Here is an 8,877-nt window from a genome sequence, read left to right as displayed (position 1 = left end):
CAAAGTAGCAAAGAATCATGTTTATAACACATTCATTTATCCACTTACTGTATTCATTTGATGTTGCACTTTTTATTTTAATCTGCTGAATATTAACTAAATGCATTCTAATAATCTTTAATAAATCATTGAACATTTTTTATTTAATGCATAAATTCATTTCAAAATGAGGATGAGTAAAACAATGACCGAACAGCAAGCTAATGATGTATTATTTCCTTGTTCTTTCTGTATTCGCCATATCTCGCCATCTACTGAAATCTACCTCAAACTGAAAAATAAAAAAGGGAAACATTTGAGTGACAAAATGCTGTAGTTTAACATGGATTCAGCTTGAAAATGGGATAGTAGGGAAGTAGAATTCACCAAATTGAGTTGGTGTATAGATATTAAATGTGTGAATAATACAGTATCAAAATGTGTTAAAAGGAGGAAATATTCAATAAACTTACCTATTAGCTATAAAATATGTATCTAAAAGCATTATTTATGTATTTAAATGCAGTTCATATCATACTGTGTGACAAAATAATCATATGGTGTGACAAGAAAACCCTGTCACACCTTATGATGTTGTGTCACACCATATGAGGTTTCATATACTTAGCATGACATTAAGCAATATATAGTTAAATCACACACCTTCACCCATCAATACTGTCAGCACTGTGTATGTGATCTATTCCAATGAAGAAGTCGGGTGAATTAATTAATTATCATCTGTCCATGCATCCATCCATCTATCCAGATACCATGATAAGCAGCACATGATGTAGGATTTAAGCTACATGATATTGACAAGTCCATCAGCTGCAGTAAGCATTATCTGCTTGAGAATTGATGATCGGGATGCTTAGCTCAGCAACGAGGACTCCTGGAATTGTCTTTTTCAGTGGCATGAGAGCAATGCACACTATGAAGTGCTATAGGAAATATCAAGTTTCGTTCATTTATTTATGTGTTGATAAAACACGTTTCAGCTCATGATCAAATGCACACCAAATCTCCATAAAGGGCTGAGAAAACTGAAACGAGGCTAAGTGCAATGTAAATAATCAGTAAAAAAGAAAAGAAAAGAAAAAAGTTCAAAATCTTTTAAGATGTAAAAGGTGACTTGCCTGGCAAATATAAGAACACTAGGGACTACACTTAAACTTGAGCTGATGACTTGAGTTGCAATTATTTTCATGGACATTTTCATTACGCCCATTAAAGGGATATTTCACCGCTGGAAAGATGAATGTGTATTTAAATTGGGTCATTTTTGTAGTAGAAATGTGAAATTATTTTAGAAGTTGGTGCCTTCTAGACTGAGAAAAGCCAGAAAATGTATTTTTGGCTCATGTGGATGAAAGACAACAACTCCCAGAATGCACTTGCTTCGCTGACCTACGAGGCCACTCCCAAGCCACGCCCACCGGTTACAGAGGGCCGTATCGGGAGAAATGATACAACTAGGCTACTAGTTGACTCGAAACTGAAAAGACGGCATTTTATCGTGAGATCCCCCTATGGGCGGGTTGAAGACATGCGGGACGAGCTCCTCCTACTGGCTGGAGTCTCTCGCCTCTGGACTAAAAAGCCTCTGATGACACTTAATGACGATTTTTGCGTCATCGGAGGTTTTATTCCAGAAAAAAACAATACAGAAATCTCTCGTCTCAGGGGGACACGAGGGAGGGAAGCACGGTCACTCCAAAATACTACCGGGTTTCTACTGATATAAAGCTTAATGCTAATCGGAGAAGTATCCCTTTAATTTGTAAGTGTGATTAGATAAAGTGTGTATTTTATTTAAAAGCTAAATAAATTAATGATCCCAGTTTATTGTGCAAAGAGAAATATAAGTATGCCATTCATAGCTTGACGGGGTCATAAACAGTGCGAATGCTGTGACCCTATGGCACTTTCAAAGCTCTGCTCTGTTTATTTAAACTGTCCAAATGTCACCTTTTAGCTCAACCAGTCGTGTAAGTTTAGGGTGGGGTTACCTGTTTGCAGTGTTTTTGTATATTTTAACTCTATTTTACATCTTCTAATTACATTCAAACGCTCAGGTGTGCCGAAGCACTGTGGCACTGATATATCTGCTACACAAGACATTATAAAAGGCACTATACAAATAATTTTCAGATCAAATTAAGAAATCTCTTGAAAGTCATTGTTTTAGGTGCACAGAAATTTACACATAACTCTATCCCTCCACCCATTAGACGTCCAGAGAGGTGGAGTTGGATGTCATTTGACTCTGCAGTGAGCACCACTTGCTAAAATTTGCATCATGTTAAAGGTAGGGTGACCATACGTCCTCTTTTTCCCGGACATGTCCAGCCGGGATTTCGAGATCGCCCAAAATGTCCTGGATTCAGCTTTTGCTTTCTGCAGTCGCCATTCATTATGTTTACATGCACACCTTTTGTTTCAATCGGACTGAATTCATTCCGATTGGTGAATCTGAATGTAGTGTTTACATGAACGCTAAACAAGTGATCGGTTAATGTGCGTTTTAGCATTGCTAAGAAAATTCCTGTGTTTTCGTCCCGGTCGGGATCCGTGTGAAGCAGAATGCATGACCTGCAAAGCTGGTGCGTACGTGTCAGTGTCAAATAATGTAATAATGTAAACCTAATGAATGGCGACTGTAGAAAGCAAAAGCCGAATCCCGGACATTTTGGGCGATCTCGAAATCCCGGTCGGACATGTCCTGGAAAAAGAGGACGTATGGTCACCCTATTAAAGGCCCACTGAAGTGCTTTGAAACCCACAGCATTATTCCATATGTTGACGTAATTTCTACTGAAACAGGAAGACAGGGCGGGACATATCGATAGGCTCCGCCCCTTTTTAAAATAGCGTTTAGTTTATATCACGGCTCAGCCAGAGCCGTTGAGCTCGATAAAGCCGCAGTTTCCTCCTAATCTCTAACCGTTTCTCCTCCTAATCTCCTCCATATCGCTTTAAAATACAGCATTCTGTGCAGAACTCAAATAAATCCGATACGTTTTCTGGATCTGCGCCGATTCGCACATATAATCCGCTCTGTATATCGTGTCTCTGGACCAGAGCTGCAGCGGTTTGCGTGACACTAACGTAAAACCAAACGTCATTCGCCCCAATGGAAAGCATTTTTACATTGTCTGAATCGTTCCCTATCCCCTACATAGTGCACTATGTGCCATTCACCATGTTGAAAATAGTAAATGTGGAACAATGACTGATTTCAGCTGCACAAGAGGCTTCAGATTCTAGAGAGCATTTGATTGGACAGAAAATCTGATGAGAAGCTGAAGTGCAGAGTGATGCAATCAAAATCATTGATCCATCTTGGTGAAAGTGAGAGACTGCAAGTTTTCAATGCTTATATCTTCTAAATGCAAATTTTGTCATTGTTTTAGAGCACACTAGCTTATAGATAACAGCAAGGCCAACATATTTTATGGAATATGTAGTGAATATATTCATAAAAGCCAAAAAACAAAAAATAATATTTATTGTATTTATAAAATAAATACATTTTGATCTCATGGGGACTTTCAAAGGGGAAAAGTATTTTTGTAATACTTTTTATGTAGGGCCTATTAATCTGCTTTTTATTGCCAATGTGTCAACAGCTTGTAACGAAACTTAAAAAACGAGACATTTCCCTACTTCATAGGTTGTGAAATAGGCCTCAAACTATCAGTGTAATTTTAATGAATTACCTCATCTGTCGACATAATGCCGGTGAATCCCAGAGCTGGTGCAAACATATCCACACCTTTAAAAGTATATCGCTGCAAAGTTATTTACAACGTCTTTTTACTTCTTCTAATAATCGAAGAAAGAAAAGAAATTCCCTGTGAATTCATCGGGGCCTTGAATCACGTTGAGTCTCTTCTCACGTTACGTGTGCACGAGCAGTCCTGGACTGGCTGCAATTCACTTAACGGCCACAGGTGTCGCCAATGACGAGGGTTTCTGAATTCTACATAATAGCTATTATAGACATAACAGTATGACTTTCTATAAATCTGCCTTGAAATTGTGTGTATTATGAAAGGCACTCTACAAATAATTTTGACTTGCCTTTTAAACAATCAGATTGAGAAATCTCTTTGAAAGTCATTGTTTTTGGTGCACAGAGATGGACACACATCATGTGTCAGCAAGCATTACTGTATACTGTACAAACTACTGTATGTGTGCAAGAATGTAACCATGAAAACAACAGTTTATTTAACAGGTTATTCAAGCTGGATCTGTTCCAAAAGCAACTGCTTTAAATTTTAAAGTGCTGTCAAATCGATTAATCGCAATTAATCACATCTACATAAAAGTTTTAGTTTACATAATATATGTGTGAGTGTGTGTGTGTGTGTGTGTATATATATTTATATATTGTATACACTCAGACATATATAATAATACACTGTTATGTTAGTGATTAATTGATTTTGCAGCATTATTGCAAACATATGCTACATCTGTGGCAACTCTGCTGCAAATGATTTACCAAAAAGCTTGTTTCTATTGGAAAATTTACTCCAATGTTCACTAGAAGTTTACAACAAGAGTTTGGTGAAACAGAAACACCATATGTTTGTAACATTGATAACGACAGCCTGCAAAAACCCACTGAACATTGCATATACAGCAATGTGCACCAATGCACAGCCCGATGCAACATCCGACTTCATCCATCACTTACAATCCTAAAGTATAAAGTTAATTGTTAGCTGGCAACTGTCAAAAATGAAATGTGATCCACAATATGAGAAGCTGGACTTAACCACAGTAGTTCATAAAGAAGTTGCATCAACAAATGAAATAATAATAAATAGCACTGTCAGCATTTTGAATTCAACTCTTACACGTTTATCTCTCTAAACCACAAAGAAAAGCATGAATATAATGTTAAAAAAAACAAAAAAAACATGCATGTTTGCATTAGATGTGAAAATACATAATAATCTATTGGAAATTTTCACAATAGCATTACATTTCAAAATTTCTGTGTATATTGTACATAGTATGCACCATTGCTGGAAGAATTAAAGAGGTACAGTGTATACAGTGATAGACAAGACAAATAGATGGTGAAAATGTCTTGCCCAAGGGAAGCACAAAGCAATAATTCTCCTTTAGCATATAAATCCTTCTTAAGGAGCATGGACTGCCAGCTTTAAAGAACAAGACCAGCTTTAAACACAAGTGAATGCATATATGTGTGTATTTGTGTAAGAAAAAGAGAGAGTATTTGAGAGAATGTTTGTTGGTTTTCAAATCACAATTTTATAGCGAACTGCACAATACCTTACAAAGCAGTAACTTTGACTTAAATTGCACTTCGACAACTATATATCTCCTGTAACTGAGGGGTTTGGCTGAACTATGCTCAGATTAAGAGATAACAGCGTGAAAATTGACATTAGAAAACCCTTTGAAGCCGTTTCTCTCAGTATCGTCGCAGTTGCTGCATCAGAGTTAAGCCTCCACAAATACATATTCTCAAATCAATCGCAACTTTTAAGCAAGAATTGTGACTTTATCCACAATGGAAGTGTGAGCAATCCAGTGAGTGTGAGAAAGAATAGTGCAGAGGTTTTCAATATTTAAGAAGAATTTGCTGTAAAGTTATGTACGTAACATAAAAACTGCCCACAGTACAATCCTCGTGAGTTGCAGTTAAAACTTCATTTCGAAGTGAGATGACCCACTAACAGCCGTTTTGAAGTGCTTGCATTTGATTTCTGCTATTCAAAATGACTTTTAAAGCATCCTATGGCTCAGAGCTGATACGAGATACACCTAATAAATATTGAAATGATGCAGTGTGGCAGAAACAAAACTATCCACTGCAGGTCTTCAAACACTCGACACTGCGTTCTATACAATCATAAGAATGGCTATGTGGTTACACGTGGCTGAAATTCATAAAAAGATGAAACAACAATCAGTTATTAAGAGATTGAACAAGGAGGAAGCATTCCTTCATCAGGAACAAATCACTCGGCCTATAGAACAGCTCATTTTGAAACTGGCAATCAAGCCGACAGCCAAAGAAGTGCTTTCTACATTGAACGCATGGAGAAAACAAACAGGAGAAAGAGAGATCACTGATACCCACTGCACTTCTCAGCAAGGTGCTGTAATATGAAACTCTGCAGTGAAAATGGTCTATAAGTGTTAGAGCTCCATGCACACCAGCAGAAAGAAAGTGCAACAAACCCTTCTGACATAAACGTCTTTAGCAAGCACACCAGTCTAAAATGCATCTCTGTTTAATTTTAGGAGAGAAAACTTGCAATCCTTTGTTTCGATACGCATGTGACTGATAAAATAGACTGGTTTTGCTCTTCTTTAAGTGAACGAGACTGTATGTGTATGTACTAAAGCTTAAAACTTACTTATCAACACCTTTCTGCTTTTTCTGTTATACTTACAGTGGATATCATTTTAGTAATTTGTAGGTATGGCACACAACTGACACATTATTGCACCTTTTTTGCTTTTTTCAGCCCATTACAGATTTGAACGATGCAAATTAAATGCAGTTAAAATAATTATATTAATTTCAATAAAATGTTTGTGTTCATACTACATGCACAATATATTATAGCCTATATGCAATTATAACAGCTGACTTTTAGAGTTATTTCTCTCTCTTGTTTGAGTGAAACAGTGTTACAGTAATATAGGCTATATTCAAACTCTTGCAAGACTGAAGTGATGCTTTACTCAGCGGTGAGGTTCTGTTGTTGTAGAGATAAATGACATATCTGCACCTTCCAACAGTGTGTATAGAATAAATACAGTGTCAATTATTTAATATAGCCTAAATGTATTTTAAATTCATTGCAATATTTTTTTCTGTGACAATACACAAAAAATAACAACCATTCTCCCATGTGATTATCATCATGACAGACTCTTAGTCAGTCGATCTCGGCGTGCTTCTCCTCACCTGTGCATGCACGTGTTAACAGCAGTGGACGTGTGTGTTATGCTTCTATCCCAGCATTAAACCCGTTCTGCTGTCCCCCTCCCTTCCTTCTGCTGTCAACTTATCTCTCTTCCCTACCTTGCGCTTTTTATCCCGCGAGCGGCTCCTTTTCTTCGCCTTCTCCTCCTCTTTCTCCTTCCTCTCTTGTTCGGCGAGAGCCTCTAAATCCTTGTTCTTGCGCAGATGTTTGGCGGCTTGTGCCATAGTGGCGTTGACAGGCTCTGGATGTCTCTGTAGCTCCGCTGATGGATGAAGCTGATGCTGATGCTGGTGTGGATGTGGTCTGTGTTCCTCTCATGCAGTCCTGCAGCACTGGACTGAGTGTGTGTGAGAGTGTGTGTCCCGTCTCCCTCTCTCCTCCGCTGCAGCACTAGTTAGTCAGGCAGACAGACCTGAGAAGGCTTCATTGAGAGGGAAACTGCTGCAGCACTGCGCACCTCTCTCTCTCTCTCTCTCTCTCTCTCTCTCCCTCTTTCTCTCTCTCTCTCTCTCTCTCTATCGCCAGTATTCTCTTGAGTCTTTTCTATGTCGATCTCTCACTCTCTCGCCACTCCTCTTGTGGATACAACCTGCACTCCTCATACATGCACCTTCTCTCTGCTTGGTGTCCTATCTGAAGCAATTAACAAAAAAAATATTATGACAAACATGTTATGGAAGTATTTTGGTGGGCTTTGGGCTGCATCCATTTTTGGGACCTTTATAAATCAATTCTGACAGCAGAAAACCCATATGGCATTACCAGCGACACGGGACACCGTGGGTTTGGTATGGACTTTTACAATTGAACTGAATACTTCAGTCTAACATCATTTGAGAATTTGTTTCATACACAAGTTAAGGTTTGAAGGGGGGTTTGCAGTAAGATAGAAGAACCATTTTTGGTTCCCCAAAGAACCTTTCAGTGAACAGTTCTTTAAAGACACACGTGAAGAACATTTATTAATCTAAAGGAGCTTTTCCACTATAAAGAACCTTTTGTGCAAGGGAAAGTTTCCATGGATGCTTCATGAAGGACCTTTGTTTTTAAGAGTGAACCAGTTTGGTGCATATTACGTAATTAAATAAAATTGTGACACATGGAGATTTATTTTAATATGTGCCTGGTCAGAGGATAGGCTTCTCCGGCTGATTCTGGTTCCTTCCAAGGTTTCTTCTTCATCTACTTATATATCTTTTCTTGTCAATCTCCACGGTTTCGGTTTCTTTAGTGTCACTATTTTCTGTAAAGTTGTTCTGAAACAATAAGTATTGCATGTGAATAGTAAAACGGTCCTGACATGAGTAATACTGTAGGCATTGAAGCCGTCCTGCTCTTCACTCCACAGTCTCTTAAAATAAAGCATGTTTAAAACGCTCGTTTAAAAGAACGCTCCCTCATTCCTCAGCCCCCTCCCTTTATCCAATAATGCAGCGAGAAGGAACCATGTGGAGACATGGACATGGATACAGGATTTGTGTATGTGTGTGCAAACAGGGACATTTTGTACAGAAATGGAACAAAACCGTGCAGGACCGGGACACAGAGCTGTTAGTGGAAAGGTTTCCTTTGGGATAGTCGAGCGGGGGGAGGGAGCTTCTTTTGTTTTTCGATTTCAGACAGCATCTGCAGTGTGTATCCTGGAAAGCGTGCACCTGTTCTTTCTTTTCTCTCTCTCTCTCTCTCCCATAAAATAGCTCTACATCTCTCTCCAATCCTACTGCAATCTTGCGGACGCAAGCAAAAACAGGCTTTAATGACACACACACCCCCTTCCAAATGTTCAAAGCTCATAAATAAAGGAATTTGAAAATGCGAAATCAAATTTCATTTAGACACACCAGAGGAGGTGACCGTGATTTCACCGAGTATACAACGTGTTCCTGGATCGACATCTTTGTTGATTCTGAAACAA

This window comes from Abramis brama (assembly GCF_963993115.1).
Source record: "Abramis brama genome assembly, chromosome: 5".
Taxonomy (NCBI): Eukaryota; Metazoa; Chordata; class Actinopteri; order Cypriniformes; family Leuciscidae; genus Abramis; species Abramis brama.
Note: the sequence above shows the minus strand (reverse complement) of the source record.